At 42.7% G+C, this 22,272-nt stretch overlaps 1 protein-coding gene across 2 annotated transcripts in view; it reads left to right on the forward strand.

Annotated features, from left to right (window-relative positions):
- The window catches only part of fut8a (fucosyltransferase 8a (alpha (1,6) fucosyltransferase)), a 177,483-nt gene that overhangs the window by 51,745 nt on the left and 103,466 nt on the right, over nt 1-22,272 (forward strand). For both annotated transcript variants that reach the window (XM_041854713.2, XM_045209108.1), the window contains exon 2: nt 4,184-4,238. The gene's annotated coding sequence lies outside the window, so the exon portion shown is untranslated. The remainder of the gene's footprint in view (nt 1-4,183; nt 4,239-22,272) is intronic.

Below are 22,272 nucleotides of genomic sequence, written 5' to 3' on the forward strand. Positions count from 1 at the left end.
GTAATGGAGTGGAATTAGTGGAATGGTATCAAATACATTAGACACATGGTTTCCATGTGTTTGATGCCATTCCATTTGCTCCGTTCCGGCCATTATTATGAGCCGCCCTCCCCTTAGCAAACAAAATAAAATAAAATTGTATTTGTCACATGTGCCGAATACAACAGTGAAATGCTTACTTACAGCTCTTAACCAACAATGCAGTTTTAAGAAAAATAAGTGTTGAGTAAAAAATAGATAAGTAAAAAATAAAAGAAATAACAAATAATTAAAGAGCAGCAGTAAAATAACAGTAGCGAGGCTATATACAGGGGGTACTGGTACAGAGTCAATGTGCGGGGGTACAGGTTAGTCTAGGTAATTTAGGTAATATGTACATGTAGGTAGAGTTAAAGTGACTAGCAGCATCCTGTGATCTGTTTTCTATCCTGAGGTCTGATTGGTTGCCTGTTACACATTAAGAGCGTCTGCTAAATGACTTAAATGTAAATGTAATGGTCTCAGAAGCCAGGATAATTAGGATTGATTTCTGAGAAAGCTACATTTCTCCTGCCTCCCCTCCCCTCCAGCTAAAGCTCTCTGTTGAAATGTTGAAACCAGCGCTGCCGAGCCAACTGCTGCCATGGCATCTGCTGCTGAGCCATCTGCTGCCATGGCATCTGCTGCTGAGCCATCTGCTGCCGAGGTGTGTTGTTTTTATTTGTTCCTTATGAGGCTCTTTTAATAAACAAAGACACATCTCTGGTCTCTCTCCTTCAACCTGACATGTTGTGTTGTTGTGCTTGGGGTGTGTGTGTTTGTGTGTGTGTGTGTGTGTGTGTGTCTCGACTCCCTAACCCAATTCCCTTGGACCTCAATGAGCCTGAATTATAGATTACTTAGTTTTTTGAGGTAAGGCACGGAATTATACGGTAGCGCTCGCTGCTCTGGGGGAAATTGGAGTTGTGATAGCAGAAGATTGTGAGCGCAATTTGGTTTTGGAAGCTTGCATGTTTTTCAGGGAAAAAGCCATGTTGAAAAGAAAATGTGCAATTATTGATCGGCAAAGTCATTTAGAGGGGTGTGGTTTATGCATTAAATGCAAACTTAGAACCATTTTCTTGATAATGGAAGTTGAAATGAATCTCTGCGACTAGATCCACCAGCCAAGGTCATTTCAGAGCAGGCTGCTGCTGCATTCCTTGGTTGCTCGAGCTGTGTGTGTGTGTGTGTGTGTGTGTGTGTGTGTGTGTGTGTGTGTTGCATTCGTTGTTTGCCTGCCTGTGATTGTGTGGGTGGGCCTGTGTGAGTGTGATAGTGTGTGTGCTTGCGGGCCTGTGGGCCTGTGTGTGTGTGTGTTTCTTCATGCATGCATACGTGTATGTGCGTGTGTGCATTTGAGCGTGTGTGTGTGTGCATCATTCATTGGGGACAGAGTCTTTCTTAATGGGCTCCAATTACATCTGACGCTTCCATCCATCCTGGGCCTGGCCCTGTCGCCACGGCAGCAGGAGTGTGTGGGTGTCACTGCTCTCAGCCGTCACCATGGATTATGGGATGGATGTGCAGCCAGGGAGGGTCTGGAGCTGAATACACACACAGATTCACGCTAGACGCACACACACACACACACACAGCTGATGCCACTGCAGTCCCTACCTGGCTGGCACCTAGCTCAGCCTCACTCGGCTCAGTGGAGTTGACACTGGTGTCCCATAGCTGCCCAACCTGTCCTAACACAAGGGATGTTACGGTGACCGTATTACCGACACACCGGCAGTCACGAGTCATGACCGCAGTCAAATTCCACGTGACCATTGAGTCACGGTAACTAGGCTTCTCCAAAACCGCTCACTGATGGTCATTAGTAGCCTACCAAACTTGCTAACTGCCAATGGCCTCGCTAATGGCCTGGTACTCAGCATTCTATTGTCCCTCTAATCACTCTGACATCATGACAGCCTATAAGACTATGTTGCACAAGCGTTCTATAGGCTATGCAATTGCGTGAGAAAACAGAGTTTTGATGGCCTCTATCAAAAAGAGGAGGATCCCATCAGCTTTCTTTAGGCTTACTATATTTATTTCTCAACTTTCCTAATATTAAGCACATTGTTTCGCTTTACAACCGGGGTAGCCTACCTGGCTGGCATGAAAATGAACTGCGGGAAAAGCGTCCTCCATTCACTATTTAAGTACATACGGATGAAATGTATTTTTTTTACCCTGCCCCTGTTCCGACAGGTGCATGATAATGGACCTAAATCAAAACTAATTTCACACATATATTATTTAGTATATGTAAAGACAACATTACATTGAGAATAGTCTGATGGGTGAGAATATTGTCACTTGTGAATGATGCCCAGCATGTGCAGTCTAAGGCAAGAAAAAACGCATTGCCTTTTCTTTTAGACTTTTCCCAATCATAGCCACATGCATCATGTAGCCTAGCCCATAGACCTCCAATTGTAGCCTATATGTCTAGGACCTCTGGAACACAGTTGGAGAGCACATAGCCTACAGAGCCTAGTGAAACGAGTTCTATTAAAAAGAGGATCCCAGCTTTATCATGCTGCTGTATTTATTGCTGAATTCTTAAAATGAAGAGCACATTAATCCGCTTTACAACCGGTGTAGCCTACCTGGCATATTAAAAAATTTAACCGCACGTAACCTCCATTCGCTATTCGAGTGCAGGCTACGGATGACATGTTTTTTTTTTGTGGGCCATTCTAAATGAAAAATAATTCCACACATACACTGAGTTTACAAAACATTAGGAACACACCTGCTCTTTCCATGACAGACTGACCAGGTGAATCCAGGTGAAAGCTATGATCCCTTATTGATGTCACCTGTTAAATCCACTTCAATCAGTGTAGATGAAGAGGAGGAAGGTTAAAGAAGGATTTTCAAGCCGCCTTGAGACAGTTGAGACATGGATTGTGTGTGTGCCATTCAGAGGGTGAATGGGCAAGACAAAATATGTAAGTGCCTTTGAATGGGGTATGGTAGTAGGTGCCAGGCGCACCGGTTTGACTGTGTCAAGAACTGCAACGCTGCTGGGTTTTTCATGCTCAACATTTTCCTGTGTGTATCAAGATTGGTCCTAATGTTTTGTACCATATTAAATTGAGAGAGAGAGAGAGACCAGATTAAATTGAGAATAGTCTGATGGGTGAGAATATTATTATTAGTACTTGTCAAATAGTGAATGAGAGACTGATGAAGTGTGTGCAGCCTGCACAAGAAACAGAACAGAGCTCAGGCCTTTCATGCACATTTTTTCAAATCATCATTAGAGTCGCATCATGCAGCCTTAGAATGTATTGAAAATATAGCCTAACATTTGTATCACAACTAAAGTGGCATAAATAACTCTAAATTCAGCATGTAGGAGGACCTGTTTCTTTGTTAACCGCTCAACACAGAATAGCCGCATGTGCGCACTCCATCGGAAATCGTTTGGAGAAAATATCCTTTCTATTTTATTCAGCTATGTTCAATTGTGTTCTTCTTACTATAAAATAATATACAAATAATGGCACGGTAATTATGAGCAAGTCTTGTCTGCTAAATGAGCTAGTGTAGCCCACAGCCATATGGCATAGCCATATCAGGGCCTAACATAAGGACAACTCAGAGTATGCTATTCTGTTCTTCTGAAATAGGCTACATTTTCTTCTTTAGACCTGCCTAAAATAAATAATGGATTTATTGTTATGGTGTAGGTTATATTAAATGGATGTATTAGTTTTTTTTAAATGTAGATGTTCCAAAGGTCCGCATCAGTGGCTTATAGGCTATGCGTGGAAGCAAGGAGATGCTAAATGTGTTTATGTTAATTAACGGTCAATTACCGTGAGACCAGCATATATTTGTATGACAATCACTGACTGACAAAATGTCATGATTGCCACAGCCCTACCTAACACACACACTCGCACGCACGCACTCACACAGCCACACACACACACACACACACACACACACACACACACACACACACACACACACACACACACACACACACACACACACACACACACACTCACACACACACACACACACACACACACACACACCTGGCTTGATAAATAACTTTGAAGGAAATGACAAATGACTCAAGTCTTAAAGCTTTGTTCTCGCTGACTAAATCATGCTGGGTGATATAGTTTTCTTTCCTCATTTTTCTTTACAGGAAGAAGTTGTCCTCTGAAGTCCCAAGTGAGGATTCTGTGAGGCTTCTAAAAAAGGTAAGCTCCTTTTGGGATGGAGGATACTTTCAGGGAATGGGATAGTTGGACTAAGATGTTTTGATAAGAAGTTAAAGGACAGATCATAATTTGGGCCAGTGGAGGCTGCTGAGGGGAGGACGGCTCAAAATAATGGCTGGAATGGAGCGAATGGAATGGCATCAAACTATATGTTGGATGTATTTGATACCATTCCACTAACTCCACTCCAGCCATTACCACGAGCCCGTCCTCCCCAATTAAGGTGACACCAACCTCCTGTGATTTGGGCCTATAACATTTTTATGGCTGTTTATAAACGTCATGTGTGTGTTTGTGACCATATACAATCTGGGTTTTCTTATTGGGCTGTAGAACTCAGCTGCACAGTAGTTTATACAATTTTACTGGCTGTATCAAGTCAAGCAGAAAGATTTAGAAAGAGAAACAGGCAGCATTCTAAATGCAGCTCATCTCTTCCTAAATGTGTCCCGGGCATCTTTCACTGAGCCAACTGTAGAATGACAGCAGCAGCAGCAACAACACTCACACCCCATCCCCGTCCCCATAGACACACCATTATAACAACACTCACACCCCATCCCGTCCCCATAGACACACCATTATAACAACACTCACACCCCATCCCCGTCCCCATAGACACACCATTATAACAACACTCACACCCCATCCCGTCCCCATAGACACACCATTATAACAACACTCACACCCCATCCCGTCCCCATAGACACACCATTATAACAACACTCACACCCCATCCCCGTTCCCATAGACACACCATTATAACAACACTCACACCCCATCCCCGTCCCCATAGACACACCATTATAACAACACTCACACCCCATCCCCGTCCCCATAGACACACCATTATAACAACACACACACCCCATCCCCATAGACACACCATTATAACAACACTCACACCCCATCTCCGTCCCCATAGAGACACCATTATAACAACACACACCCCATCCCCATAGACACACCATTATAACAACACACACACCCCATTCCTGTCCCCATAGACACACCATTATAACAACACTCACACCCCATCCCCGTCCCCATAGACACACCATTATAACAACACACACACCCCATTCCTGTCCCCATAGACACACCATTATAACAACACTCACACCCCATCCCCGTCCCCATAGACACACCATTATAACAATACTCACACCCCATCCCCGTCCCCATAGACACACCATTATAACAACACACATACCCCATTCCCGTCCCCATAGACACACCATTATAACAACACACACACCCCATCCCCATAGACACACCATTATAACATATTTACATTTACATTTTAGTCATTTAGCAGACGCTCTTATCCAGAGCGACTTACAGTTAGTGAATACATATATATATATATTTTTGTATACTGCCCCCCCCGTGGGAATCAAACCCACAACCCTGCCGTTGCAAACGCCATGCTCTATCAACTGAGCTACATCCCTGCCGGCCATTCCCTCCCCTACCCTGGACGACGCTGGGCCAATTGTGCGCCGCCCATGAGTCTCCCGGTCGCGGCCGGCTGCAACAGAGCCTGGATTCGAACCAGGATCTCTAGTGGCACAGTTAGCACTGCGATGCAGTGCCTTAGACCACTGCGCCACTCAGGAGTAACACACACCATTATAAAAACACACACACCCCATCCCCATCCCCATAGACACACCATTATAACAACACTCACACCCCATCTCCGTCCCCATAGACACAACATTATAACAACACACACCCCATCCCCATAGACACACCATTATAACAACACACACACCCCATCCCTGTCCCCATAGACACACCATTATAACAACACTCACACCCCATCCCCGTCCCCATAGACACACCATTATAACAATACTCGCACCCCATCCCCGTCCCCATAGACACACCATTATAACAACACACATACCCCATTCCCGTCCCCATAGACACACCATTATAACAACACACACACCCCATCCCCATAGACACACCATTATAACAACACACACACCCCATCCCTGTCCCCATAGACACACCATTATAACAACACTCACACCCCATCCCCGTCCCCATAGACACACCATTATAATAACACACACACCCCATCCCCGTCCCCATAGATACACCATTATAACAACACACACACCCCATCCCCGTCCCCATAGACACACCATTATAACAACACTCACACCACATCCCCGTCCCCATAGACACACCATTATAACAACACACACACCCCGTCCCCATAGACACACCATTATAACAACAAACACACCCCATCCTGTCCCCATAGACACACCATTATAACAACACGCACACCCCATCCCCGTCCCCATAGACACACCATTATAACCACACACACACCCCATCCCCGTCCCCATAGACACACCATTATAACAACACTCACACCCCATCCCCGTCCCCATAGACACACCATTAAAACAACACACACACACTCACACCGACCCTGTACACACACCATTAAAACAACACACACATACCGACCCTGTACACACACCATTACTACAACATCATGTGTTGTGATGCAGTTCCCATCTCCGTCCTCAAGCCTATCCCTGTCCTCTACCCAAAGTCACCCAGGGTTAGGGGTGATCATTCAGACCCATTACATTAGTAGGGTGGTTGTGGGTAGAGGGTAGGACATTATTACGACATAACCATTACACAAATCTCTACATCTCTCCACAAATTACAGGGTATACTGCATCACATTACACAAATTATTGAACCACATATTGAATGACAAAGTTTGCACAATCAGCCACAAAAAAAAAATGGTGTGTGTGTGTGTTGTAGCTATTAGTGCTGAGAGTAGGGAATAAAGGGTCTGTGTGTGGGGGTGAGATTCTCAGAGGGAGGTGAGAGTGAAGAACTCTTGGCTCATAAACAGAGGTTTAGTGGAGGAAAGCAGATGGTATGTGTGTGTGTGTGTGTGTGTGTGTGTGTGTGTGTGTGTGTGTGTGTGTGTGTGTGTGTGTGTGTGTGTGTGTGTGTGTCTTTTCCCTCAGCACTACTAACTCTCTTGTAATACTTCATAAACTTTGAATAAATAGTGACATTTATACATGATAACGTATCACTGAATTGTTTAGACTTTTTTCAATTGCACAATTCCAGTAAGTGTTTAAAGTGTTCTCAATACCAGAGAGGTTAGAGTAGAATATGTCTCATGTACTAGCCAACAAGCGAAGGATCATGTCCAAACAGTTGGAGAGAACATCATGAGATAAACAGTTTGTCCCTGGTTGAAATAAAATGAATCAGCCCTTTCTGACTGGAAGTCTGTGGACATTCGTATCAGTACAAGTTCATGGAATTGTTCAGTTGGAAAATCTCACAGCTTTGATCTGAAGCACAATTTAAGATTTAAAAATTGTCTGAATTGAAACTGTTTTCTAAACACTGACTGATTTTTCATCACGACTAGTACCCCCCTCTCTCTCCCCCTCTCTCTCTCTCTCTCTCTCTCTCTCTCACTCTCTCTCTCTCTCTCTCTCTCTCTCTCAATCTCTCTCTCTCCCCCTCTCTCTCTCTCTCTCTCTCTCTCTATCTCACCCCCTCTCTTGTGCTCTCTCTCCCCTCTCTCTCTCTCTCTCTCTCTCTCTCCCTTTCTCTCTCTCTCTCTCTCACTCACTCACTCACTCACTCACTCACTCACTCACTCTCTCTCTCTCTCTCTCTTCTCTTTCTCTCTCTCTCTCTCTCTCTACCTCCTTCTCTCGCTCTCGCTCTCACTCTCCCTCTCTCTCTCTCTTCTCTTTCTCTCTCTCTCTCTCTCTCTACCTCCTTCTCTCGCTCTCTCTCTCTCTCTCTCTCACACGCTCTCTCTCTCTCTCTCTCCCTCTCTCTCTCTCTCTCTCTCTCTCTCTCTCTCTCTCTCTCTCTCTCTCTCTCTCTCTCTCTCTCTCTCTCTCTCTCTCTCTCTCTCCCCTCTCTCGTGCTCTCTCTTTCCCCCGCTCTCTCTCTCACTCACTCACTCACTCATCCACTCACTCGCTCTCTCGCTCTCGCTCTCGCTCTCCCCCTCTCTCTCTCTCTCTCTCTCTCTCTCTCTCTCTCTCTCTCTCTCTCTCTCTCTCTCTCTCCCTCACTCTCTCTCTCTCTCTCTCTCTCTCGCTCTCTCTCTCTCTCTCTCTCTCTCTACCCCCCATCTCTCTCTCTCTCTCTCTCAATTCAATTCAATTTCAATTTAAGAGCTTTATTGACATGGGAAACATATGTTTACATTGCCAAAGCAAGTGAAATAGATAATAATCAAAAGTGAAATAAACGCCTCCCGAGTGGCGCAGCGGTCTAAGGCACTGCATCAGTCTAAGGCACTGCATCGCAGTGCTAGAGGTGTCACTACAGACCTGGGTTCGATCTCTGTCTCAGTTTAGGATTCCTAGTATTTATTTATTAATCCTCTAGATGTAGCTCTGAGAAATGTGTATGTTCGCAACGCATGGAGAAAAATAGAAACATGATATTTGAAAGAAGAAGAGGAGTGTGGTGGTTTGGACAGGGTTGCTAGGCAACGTCTCTCGGCTGTGTACAACGCGGGGAGTCCTCAGATGAAAAAGCATGGTTTAGTGAGTCTGAACACACACACAGACACAGACACACACACACACAAGGGGTTTCCGTACTGACAAATGCAGATGCGACAAACCTGCCAGATAAGCAGGGTGTAGAATATTAGACCGCCTGCTAGCTGTGAGTCGGTTGTCATCAAGGTTCCCTCGTAAGCTGAGCGCGGGCATGCAGCTCCCCCGGGACTGCCATGCAGAAGAAATATCAGCGCGCGCAGTGATGCACAAGATTGAACTTCACGCAACTTTCTAGAGTTTTCCCCGTTAGTTAACATCAACGTTTCCCTTTACTGTGGGAATTGTGATCGAATCAACGTAGTATTAGCCACTTTCAATGCAACATAACGAACTATGCATGAGATTCTTTTGTAAGCAGAACGCATCAGAGTAGGATTCTATTACATTGACAGGCACGACTCAGGCCCATACTCTACACAGACCGGTGCGCCATAACCAATCAGAGCTTCAGTAGGCCTATATGCAATTATAACTGGGTGGTTCAAGCCCTGAATGCTGATTGGCTGACAGCCGTGGTATATCAGACCCATATTTATTTAATTAGGCAAGTCAGTTAAGAACAAATTCTTATTTACAATGACGGCCTACCCCGGACGACGCTGGGACAATTGTGCGCTGCCCTATGGGACTCCCAATCACGGCTGGATTGTGATACAGCCTGGAATCGAACCAAGGTCTGTAGGGACGCCTCTAGCACTGAGATGCAGTGCCTTAGACCACTGCGCCACTCGGGAGCCCACATAGAACATTGCCATATATGGATCTGTGCCATTCACTTTCAACTGGACTGTTTTTACAGCATGAGCGGTCATGAGTAGATGCGCTTGTTTTGAGATCAAAGCGAGAGCTACATGTAGTGACGTGTGCACATTTGTACATTTGTTCATATCCTTTGCTAGTTAGTGAGATATTAGCCCAGCTATAGATCATTTGTAGTCAGCAATGGGGGAGTGATTCCTTCCTACAAGAGCACAAAATGTCAGCATTTCTTTCTTTGAAAAGCAAGTCAGGTAAAGAGCTTTTTTTTGTCTTAAAGGGGCTGTGTTGTATTTTGAGACAGGCTTGAATAAGATAAGTAGCCAATTGTCTGATTCTCTGTAATAATGGTAAGGGAATAATTATGCATTTTATTTTGTAAAGTGGTTTCTTGAATCAAACAACACAACAACATGTTCAGTCACCTCCTTGTCTGAAGGACAAGTGGATAAACAGGTTCATGTCAAGCCCTGCATGTTTTTTCAAAAGTCTCATGGAATGTAGGCCTACATTGAACACCACACATTGGCTGCTACTGTAGGCTGAATGATAGAACAGCTATTTCCATGTTCAAATGTTATGGGATACATTTTTCTCCATTGTTTTTGATGGTAGGCCACTCTGGTAGGCCTACATTATGATCAAATAGCCACAGTAGCCTACTTGACCACTGTTAAAACTGTAACTTAAAGCAGGTATAGCCTCAGTGTTCACAGTAAACGCGCACCGGAAGTTGCACAGCATTTTCACAAGTTTGCGCTCAGCAGACCTAACATTTGCTTAGTGATGATTTTCTTTGAGGGAACATTTCTGGAGGTCCATGGATGGTCAGCCAAATGCATTGTTGTTAGGATCACCTCTTTCTCTCTCTCTCTCTCTCTCTCTCTCTCTCTCTCTCTCTCTCTCTCTCTCTCTCTCTCTCTCTCTCTCTCTCTCTCTCTCTCTCTCTCTCTCTCTCTCTCTTCTTCTCTCTCTCTATCCATCCATCCATCCATCCATCCATCCATCCATCCATCCATCCATCCATCCATCCATCCATCCATCCATCCATCCATCCATCTATCTATCTATCTATCTATCTATCTATCTATCTATATCTTTCTCTCTCTTTTCTCTCTCTCTCTCTCTCTCTCTCTCTCTCTCTCTCTCTCTCTCGTTGGAGTGCATGCTGGGAGTGCATGCTGGGAGTGAGTCGTGAAGCAGGAGTGAGTGTGAGAGCGACTGGAATTTTTGTCATTCTATTGGGTTTTTGGTGTGTATATATTTATATTGATTAGTTTAGTTGGTTTAAGGTTATCTTGTCTAACTATCACTAAGCACGTATAGGGGTGGTGGGATTGTTGAGGTTGTTTTTCGCGAGGGCACAACCAGCGGGTGAGGCTGGTTGCAATGGCCACTCGCGGGAAGTTTCGGAGTTTGAAAAACTTAGTCGGCGACATGGAGTTAAGATTCCTGCTGCGGCCGGGTGTTCAGTGGAAGAATGTAGCTTGGCAGTGGGTGCTATTATTGGGTATGATAGCATCAAATCAGCCTCAAGGATGAATAGCGCTGTAGTGATATTTTTTAGATTCCATTGAAAAGGTGAATAAGATAGTTGAGAGTGGTGTTGTGTTGCGGGGAGACGAGACGCCGTATTTCCGCTTATGAATCCGCGAAGAAAGTTATACTTTCTAACGTACCACCATTTGTTAGAGATGAAGTGTTGGAGCGAGAGTTATCTCAGTCATGGTCAAATTGTATCAACAATAAAGAAGGTTCTTTTTTGGATGCAAATCTCCGTTGCTGAAACATGTCGTGTCTCATAGGAGACAAGTGCATATGATTTTAAAAAAGGACATTGATGAACTGAATTTAGCATTCAGTTTTAAGATTGATGGATTTGATTATGTTTTCTACGCTTCTACTGAATCAATTAAATGCTTTGGCTGTGGAAGAGAGGGGCATTTGGCGCGTAATTGTCCCGAGAATGAGCGCGCAGATTCAGGTAGCAGCTCTAGTGCTGGTGCAGCTAATGCACCACCGCGAAGGGATGAACATGCTAAGGGTGCGGGTGCTGGGGAAGGGAGGAGGTGGGCAGATGTGGTAGGAAAAGTAGGAGAGGAAGGCAGTGTGGATACGGGGGCAATGGTGGTAGATCAGAACAAAGAAGGAGGGGAAAAAGTCGGTGAGATTGCGACTGCCGTTGCTGAGGTGGTGCTGGAAAATGAAATTGGAGGTCAGGAGGAGATTGAAATAATGGAAAAGGAAGCCGCTGTTTTCAAAGTACCGAGGAGTAAGAGGAAGAATGTAAGGGGTGGTGAAGGGTCTAATTCCAAGAGGAAGGTAGAGATTGATAAATCAGTTGAAGATAAACAGGTTGTAGAGATGGTGGAGTTTTCTTCTGGGGAGGATAGCGAGAGTGAGTCATCTGATGCGTCACAACAAAATAGTGAGATAAATGGGGTGGAAGGGAGGTATGGGATTGAGAAAGTACGTCAATTTCTGAAGTTGACAAAAGGGAAGAAATATATGCAGGATTATATTGTAACAGATTTTTTCCCTGAAAGTGAATTGTTTATTGAATCAGCAAAGTTTCTGATGTCAAAAATAACAGGGGGAGGTTTGACAAGCCCTGAAATTGCTAGACTCAAGAAAGTGGTCACGAGAGTGATAAGTGATGCAAATTCTAAAGAAAATGAAAGAGTTCAGTCGCAGCCTTAACTCTGTAAAGAGATGTGGTTTCTGTGTCTTCCTCTGTATTTTTTTTTCATCCATGAGCAGTTTTAAGATTTCTTCTTTAAACGTAAATGGGGCAAGAGACGTTAAAAAAAGAGCCGTAGTGTATGAGTTAATTAGGGGAAAGGGAAGTGACATAAATTTTCTACAAGAAACGCATAGTAATTTGGAAAATGAAGTTATGTGGCAACAGGAGTGGGGGGGGACAGTGGTGTGTAGTCATAAAGACTCAAAAAGTGGGGGTGTGGCCATCTTGTTCTCAAAAGGGTTTTTGCCTTTGTCATATGAGGTTGAAGAGGTAGTTGAGGGGAGGTTATTAAAAGTTAGAGCAAGGTATGAAAACATCACTATGTGTCTGATAAATGTATATGCCCCAGTGGTGGCAGTTGAGAGGGTATGTTTTTTAGAGACATTATCAAATACCATTGGGAAATGTAATAATGAAGATTATTTATTTATTGCTGGGGATTTTAACTGTACAGTCAGTGATTTAGATAGAAATCACAAAGAACCTCATATAGCCTCAAGGACTTTTTTAAAACGCCTCATTGTAACACATGAACTGTGTGATATTTGGCGGAGTCAACATGGAGGCACGAGACAGTACACCTGGGCGCATGTGAGAGAGAACACCATCTCTATGGCCAGGTTAGATAGGTTTTATTGTTTTGAGCATCAATCTCAGGTCTGTAAATCAAGTGTGATAACCCCAGTGGGATTTTCTGATCATTGTTTAATAACAGAGGTGGTGTTCATTAACGATGTAAAACCCAAAAGCGCATATTGGCATTTTAATATAACTTTATTGAGTGATGCTCACTTCAGGAAATGTTTTAGTTTTTTTTGGGAGAGGTGGAGGTCTCAAAAGGCCAGTTTTGTATCCCTTCAACAGTGGTGGGATATAGGGAAAATCCAGATTCAACAATTATGTAATCAATACACAAGGAATGTCACCAGGGATATCACCAAATCAATGAAAGCCCTAGAGACTGAAATAGTGGAACTCATGACGTTGGTTGAGACCACAGGAGATCGAGGCCATACTCAGGCCCTCAAGAGGAAAAAAAGCTACATTGGCAGACCTGCTGGGTATCAGAGCACAGGGGGCATTGGTGAGAAGTAAGTTTCAGGGAATCTCTGAAATGGATGCCTCATCCAAGTTTTTCTTTGGTTTAGAGAAAAAGAATGGACAAAGAAAAATTATTCATTGTCTCAAATCAGCTGTTGGACAGGAGCTCACTAGCCCTAGTGAAATTAGAAAGAGGGCAGTAGAGTTCTATGCTGAGCTCTACAAGTGTGAGTACAAAGAGGATAAAACAGTGACACAGCAGTTCCTTGATGGGCTCCCACAGGTGGCTGCAGAAGCTCAGGTTGAGCTAGAGCAACCATTGTCTTTGCAGGAGCTATACACTGCATTAAAAGGCATGGAAAATGGAAGGGCACCAGCCATTGATGGGCTTACCGTTGACAGTCTTTTTGGGCTATGTTGGGAGAGGATTGGCTAGCAGTAGTTAATGATAGTTTAACCGGAGGGTTACTACCAATAAGCTGCAGAAGGGCTGTCCTCACCCTACTGCCCAAAAAGGGTTACCCTAGGGAGGTGAAGAACTGGAGGCCGGTGGCGTTATTGTGCACTGATTATAAGATCCTGTCAAAGGCTTTGTCCAACAGGCTGAGGGAGGTGATGGGGCAAATCATACATCACGGACCAGTCCTACTGTGTTCCTGGCAGGCAGATAGGGGATAACATTTCTCTGATTCGTGATTTTTGGACGTCTCTAGGGCTATTGGGTTGGATGCTGGTCTAATTTCAATTGATCAGGAAAAGGCATTTGACCGAGTTGAACATCAATACTTATGGCACACTTTTTGAGGCATTTGGGTTCAGCTCTGGTTTTATTGCCATGATAAAGGTGATATATGGTGACATTGAAAGTGTATTGAAAGTTAACGGTGGTTTGAGTGCTCCTTTTGAAGTGTGTAGAGGTATTAGGCAGGGATGCTCTTTGTCGGGAATGTTATATGCCATTGCTATAGAGCCACTACTAAATAGCATTAGAAGTCGCATTGAAGGGGTGTACCTTTCAGAGGATATTCCTCCTATTCGTCTCTCAGCCTATGCTGATGATGTAGTTGTTTTAGTGAAAAATCAAGCGGAGGTGGATAGTTTGAGTCTAATGGTTGACCGTTTTAGGGGAATATCCTCTGCAAAGGTAAATTGGGGAAAAAAAGTTGTGCTTTACAGATTGGAGAATGGTCTGGAGGGATCATGGCTTTGCCAGGGGGGCTGGAATGGTGTAAGGGAGGTTTTAAGTACCTTGGAGTGTACCTAGGAGATGAGGGGACAATGGAAAAAAATTGGATTGGGGTGGTTGAAATGGTGGAAGGGAGGATGAGGAGATGGTGTTGGTTGTTATCGCGTAGGTCATATAGGGGGCGCACTATTATAGTTAACAATGTGATTGCCTCTGCACTGTGGCATCGGTTGTCAGTTTTAGAGCCACCATCTGGCCTTCTGGCTAAGATACAGGCAATGATTGTGGATTTTTTTTTGGGATAAATATCACTGGGTTCCACAAAGTGTTTTGTATTTGTCAAAAGAGGAGGGGGACAAGGTCTTGTACATCTTGCTAGTAGGGCTGCTGCTTTCCGGTTTCAGTTTATTCAAAGGTTGCTTTATGGACCGGAAAAATGTGGTTTGGAGAGGGGTGGCAGGTCTTGTATTACAGCAGGTTGGGGGATTAGGTTTAAAGAAAGCTTTATTTTGGTTGATAGTAGCCAGATTTCTAGGGAGGGAGTACCTCCGTTTTACAGAGGCCTTCTTAGGGTGTGGAGCATTATGAAGGTGTCCAGACGAACGTCAGCGGAGTCAGTGCATTGGCTGTTGGAGGAACCTCTGGTGTACGGGGCAAGACTGGATTGTACAACTGCAGCTGTTCCATATTTCTCCAAGATTCTGGTGAAGGGCAAAATCATCACCTTAAAACAGTTAATGGCCATGGCTGGGACCGCCTTAATGGATGGAAGAAGGGTGGCTGAACATTTGGGGGTGAGGTCGGAAAGGATTGTCGGACAACTGCTGGGAAGCTGCAGGAAGGCTCTGTCAGCAGAAGAGTGGGGTATGCTTAATAGTCACAAGAAGAATGTACAAGATGAAAACGTCTCATTTCCAAGACTAGGGATTACACCCAATATCCCAGAGTCGGAAAGAAAGGCGCTATTAATGGATTTGAGAGGGTTGGAAGAGGTGGGTTTGGATGAGGTGAATGGGAAAGACTTATACAGGGGGTGTGTCAAGGTTTTGAATAAAGATAAATTGAAAAATAGAAAAGACACTCCATGGAGGGTAAAATTGGGCATTGATGACAAGGTAAAGCCAGCATGGAGAGCACTGTACAAGCCACCGTTACAAAAGGGTACTGGGGATATGCAATGGAGAGTTTTGCATGGCATCATTGCAGTTAATGCTTTTGTATCTGTTATTAACTCAGATGTTGGAGATGGATGCCCTTTTTGTAATATAAGAGAAACAATTTTTCATTGTTTTATGGAGTGTGAGAGGATAAAACCTCTCTTGGAAATGCTGGAGTCTTTGTTTAAAGCTGTAGGGGAGATTTTCAATAATACTGTTTTTATTTTGGGGTTTCAATATAGTAAGCATCAGAAAAGAAAATGTCAACTGTTAAATTTTATTTTGGGACAAGCTAAGATGTCCATTTTTCTGAGTAGGAAACATAAGATAGAAACGGATATGGGCAGGATGTAAGATGTGTTTTTAAAGGATTAGTGAAAGCAAGAATAAAAGTGGATTTTGAGTTCTTCTCAGCTGTAAAAGATCTCCCATTGTTTGAGGAGAAGTGGGCTTATGAAAGAGCGGTTTGTTTTGTGGAGGAGGGGAAACTATTTTTTGTTGATGAAATGAGTTGAATGTATATGTTCTTTTGTATTTTTATTTTATTTTATTTAGGAATTACATTTTTTTTCATTTCTGAAAAGGCAGTGTGCCATTATTTATGTTAACACTTGAGTATAAAATAAAGGTTTTATAAAAACTCTAAAAAAAAAAAACTCTCTCTCTCTCTCTCTCTCTCTCTCTCTCTCTCTCTCTCTCTCTCTCTCTCTCTCTCCCCTCATCTCTCTCTCTCTCTCTCTCTCTCTCTCTCTCTCTCTCTCTCTCTCTCTCTCTCTCTCTCTCTCTCTCTCTCTCTCTCTCTCTCTCTCTCTCTCTCTCAATTCAATTCAAAGGGGCTTTATTGGCATGGGAAACGTGTTTACATTGCCAAAGCAAGTGAAATGAACAGAAGTGAGAAGACACTAAACAACATCAACAAGAAAACTATTAGAATTTAACAGTAAATATTCCACTCAAAAAGGTTTCAAATATTCTCACCTAACCAGTCAAGCCTCTGCAACAGAGTACTCCTTGTTCTCTACACATACACTATGAGGCAGGGTTACATATAACAGAGTCTCTCTCTCTCTCTCTCTCTCTCTCTCTCTCTCTCTCTCTCTCTCTCTCTCTCTCTCTCTCTCTCTCTCTCTCTCTCTCTCTCTCTCTCTCTCGCCGATGACACCAATCTCACCTTTTTATCAGATAGACCTGAGGCATCCACAGTCTAGAGTAGTACAGTCAGTGGTATGCTATTCTTCATACAGATGTAGGATCGTCATTTGATCACTCTTTTGTTGAGAAAATGTTCCTGCACAGAAGGAAATGCAAACGTTTAGTGTATTCTAGGTTTGAAAAGGCTTCTAAAGTTTGTATTCTCCACTTTAACATTTCAGACTTGATTTGCCCTAACATAAAATGTATCAACCCCTACAGGAAATGGCCATTGATTATAATCCACATAATAATTCACATTTCCTGTTGCTGCATGATTTCCTGCAGTTGCAAACTGGCTCAAATTAAGATCCTACATCTGTACCATTCTATGTTCTCTATCACGTGTCTTCAAGACTAGCTCTATGGTATTCCTCCATATTTCTAAATACAGGTCTACAGTGAACAGTAGACAGTGAGTGTTATGCTGTTCTTCATACCAACATCTTCTCTATCATGTTGAGTCTGACTCATTGTATAGAATTCATCCCCATACAGTATGCCCTTAGCTACCAGTATGAAATGCCGTGTATGGCTGACTGGTTAAACAGTATGATATGCCGTGTATGGCTGACTGATTAAACAGTATGATATGCCGTCTATGGCTGACTGCTTAAACAGTATGATATGCCGTGTATGGCTGACTGATTAAACAGTATGATATGCCGTGTATGGCTGACTAATTAAACAGTATGATATGCTGTGTATGGCTGACTGGATAAACAGTATGATATGCCGTGTGTGGCTGACTGATTAAACAGTATGATATTCTGTGTATGGCTGACTGATTAAACAGTATGATATGCTGTGTATGGCTGACTGATTAAACAGTATGATATGCCGTGTGTGGCTGACTGATTAAACAGTATGATATGCCGTCTATGGCTGACTGATTAAACAGTATGATATGCCGTGTATGGCTGACTGATTAAACATTATGATATGCTGTGTATGGCTGACTGGTTAAACAGTATGATATTCTGTGTGTGGCTGACTGATTAAACAGTATGATATGCCGTGTCAGTATGATGGCTGACTGATTAAACAGTATGATATGCCGGGTATGGCTGACTGATTAAACATTATGATATGCCGTGTGTGGCTGACTGATTAAACAGTATGATATGCCGTGTGTGGCTGACTGATTAAACAGTATGATATGCCGTGTATGGCTGACTGATTAAACAGTATAATATGCCGTCTATGGCTTACTGGTTAAACAGTATGATATGCTGTGTATGGCTGACTGGTTAAACAGTATGACATGCCGTTTATGGCTGACTGGTTGAACAGTATGATATGCCGTGTATGGCTGACTGATTAAACAGTATGATATGCCGTGTATGGCTGACTGATTAAACAGTATGATATGCCGTCTATGGCTGACTGATTAAACAGTATGATATGCCGTGTATGGCTGACTGATTAAACATTATGATATGCTGTGTATGGCTGACTGGTTAAACAGTATGATATTCTGTGTGTGGCTGACTGATTAAACAGTATGATATGCCGTGTAAAACAGTATGATATTATGTGTGTGGCTGACTGATTAAACAGTATGATATGCCAGGTATGGCTGACTGATTAAACAGTATGATATGCCGTGTGTGGCTGACTGATTAAACAGTATGATATGCCGTGTGTGGCTGACTGATTAAACAGTATGATATGCCGTGTATGGCTGACTGATTAAACAGTATAATATGCCGTCTATGGCTTACTGGTTAAACAGTATGATATGCTGTGTATGGCTGACTGGTTAAACAGTATGACATGCCGTTTATGGCTGACTGGTTGAACAGTATGATATGCCGTGTATGGCTGACTGATTAAACAGTATGATATGCCGTGTATGGCTGACTGATTAAACAGTATGATATGCCGTGTATGGCTGACTGATTAAACAGTATGATATGCCGTGTATGGCTGACTGATTAAACAGTATGATATGTCGTGTATGGCTGACTGCTTAAACAGTATGATATGCCGTGTATGGCTGACTGATTAAATAGTATGATATGCCGTCTATGGCTTACTGGTTAAACAGTATGATATGCCGTGTATGGTTGACTGACTAAACAGTATGATATGCCGTGTATGGCTGACTGATTAAACAGTATGATATGCTGTGTATGGCTGACTGATTAAACAGTATGAAATTATGTGTGTGGCTGACTGATTAAACAGTATGATATGCCGTGTAAAACAGTATGATATTCTGTTTGTGGCTGACTGATTAAACAGTATGATATGCCAGGTATGGCTGACTGATTAAACAATATGATATGCCGTGTGTGGCTGACTGATTAAACAGTATGATATTCCGTGTGTGGCTGACTGATTAAACAGTATGATATTCTGTGTGTGGCTGACTGATTAAACAGTATGATATGCCGTGTATGGCTGACTGATTAAACATTATGATATGCTGTGTATGGCTGACTGGTTAAACAGTATGTTATGCCGTGTATGGCTGACTGGTTAAACAGTATGATATGCCGTGTATGGCTGACTGATTAAACAGTATGATATGCCGTCTATGGCTTACTGGTTAAACAGTATGATATGCCAGTCTATGGCTGACTGGTTAAACAGTATGATATGCCGTGTATGGCTGACTGGTAAAACAGTATGATATGCTGTGTATGGATGACTGATTAAACAGTATGATATGCCGTGTATGGCTGACTGATTAAACAGTATCATATGCCGTCTATGGCTGACTGCTTAAACAGTGTGATATGGTGTGTATGGCTGACTGATTAAACAGTATGATATGCTGTGTATGACTGACTGATTAAACAGTATGATATGCCGTCTATGGCTGACTGCTTAAACAGTATGATATGTCGTGTATGGCTAACTGATTAAACAGTATGATATGCCTTCTATGGCTTACTGGTTAAACAGTATGATATGCCGTGTATGGCTGACTGATTAAACAGTATGATATGCCGTGTATGGCTGACTGATTAAACAGTATGATATGCTGTGTATGGTTTACTGATTAAACAGTATGATATGCCGTGTATGGCTGACTGGTTAAACAGTATGATATGCCGTGTGTGGCTGACTGATTAAAAAGTTTGATATGCCGTGTATGGCTGACTGATTAAACAGTATGATATAATTTTTGTGGCTGACTGATTAAACAGTATGATATGCTGTGTATGGCTGACTGGATAAACAGTATGATATTCTGTGTGTGGCTGACTGATTAAACAGTATGATATGCTGTGTATGGCTGACTGATTAAACAGTATGATATGCCGTGTATGGCTGACTGATTAAACAGTATGATATGCCGTGTATGGCTGACTGATTAAACAGTATGATATGCGTGTATGGCTGACTGATTAAACAGTATGATATGCCGTGTATGGCTGACTGATTAAACAGTATGATATGTCGTGTATGGCTGACTGCTTAAACAGTATGATATGCCGTGGTATGGCTGACTGATTAAATAGTATGATATGCCGTCTATGGCTTACTGGTTAAACAGTATGATATGCCGTGTATGGTTGACTGACTAAACAGTATGATATGCCGTGTATGGCTGACTGATTAAACAGTATGATATGCTGTGTATGGCTGACTGATTAAACAGTATGAAATTATGTGTGTGGCTGACTGATTAAACAGTATGATATGCCGTGTAAAACAGTATGATATTCTGTTTGTGGCTGACTGATTAAACAGTATGATATGCCAGGTATGGCTGACTGATTAAACAATATGATATGCCGTGTGTGGCTGACTGATTAAACAGTATGATATTCCGTGTGTGGCTGACTGATTAAACAGTATGATATTCTGTGTGTGGCTGACTGATTAAACAGTATGATATGCCGTGTATGGCTGACTGATTAAACATTATGATATGCTGTGTATGGCTGACTGGTTAAACAGTATGTTATGCCGTGTATGGCTGACTGGTTAAACAGTATGATATGCCGTGTATGGCTGACTGATTAAACAGTATGATATGCCGTCTATGGCTTACTGGTTAAACAGTATGATATGCCGTCTATGGCTGACTGGTTAAACAGTATGATATGCCGTGTATGGCTGACTGGTAAAACAGTATGATATGCTGTGTATGGATGACTGATTAAACAGTATGATATGCCGTGTATGGCTGACTGATTAAACAGTATCATATGCCGTCTATGGCTGACTGCTTAAACAGTGTGATATGGTGTGTATGGCTGACTGATTAAACAGTATGATATGCTGTGTATGACTGACTGATTAAACAGTATGATATGCCGTCTATGGCTGACTGCTTAAACAGTATGATATGTCGTGTATGGCTAACTGATTAAACAGTATGATATGCCTTCTATGGCTTACTGGTTAAACAGTATGATATGCCGTGTATGGCTGACTGATTAAACAGTATGATATGCCGTGTATGGCTGACTGATTAAACAGTATGATATGCTGTGTATGGTTTACTGATTAAACAGTATGATATGCCGTGTATGGCTGACTGGTTAAACAGTATGATATGCCGTGTGTGGCTGACTGATTAAAAAGTTTGATATGCCGTGTATGGCTGACTGATTAAACAGTATGATATAATTTTTGTGGCTGACTGATTAAACAGTATGATATGCTGTGTATGGCTGACTGGATAAACAGTATGATATTCTGTGTGTGGCTGACTGATTAAACAGTATGATATGCTGTGTATGGCTGACTGATTAAACAGTATGATATGCCGTGTGTGGCTGACTGATTCAACAGTATGATATTCCGTGTGTGGCTGACTGATTAAATAGTATGATATTCTGTGTATGGCTGACTGATTAAACAGTATGATATGCCGTGTATGGCCGACTGATTAAACAGATTGATATGCCGTGTATGGCTGACTGGTTAAACAGTATGTTATGCCGTGTATGGCTGACTGATTAAACAGTATGATATGCCGAGTATGGCTGACTGATTATACAGTATGATATGCCGTCTATGGCTGACTGCTTAAACAGTATGATATGCCGTGTATGGCTGACTGATTAAATAGTATGATATGCCGTCTATGGCTGACTGGTTAAACAGTATGATATTCTGTGTGTGGCTGACTGATTAAACAGTATGATATGCCGTGTGTGGCTGACTGATTAAACAGTATGATATTCCGTGTATGGCTGACTGATTAAATGTAGTAAGCCTAGGTGGTTGTCAGCATAGTCAGCCCATATGTTCTGTAACACAACACTCAGTGAGCATCACCATGTATTTCAGCACCTGTAATAACCCAGCGAGAGACCAAGCTGTTCTCTGTTCTCTCCTCTCTGACTTCAGACAGTTGTTTATCAATATAAACCCCCCA

The sequence above is a fragment of the Coregonus clupeaformis genome, chromosome 29 (genome assembly GCF_020615455.1).
Source record: "Coregonus clupeaformis isolate EN_2021a chromosome 29, ASM2061545v1, whole genome shotgun sequence".
Lineage (NCBI taxonomy): Eukaryota > Metazoa > Chordata > Actinopteri > Salmoniformes > Salmonidae > Coregonus > Coregonus clupeaformis.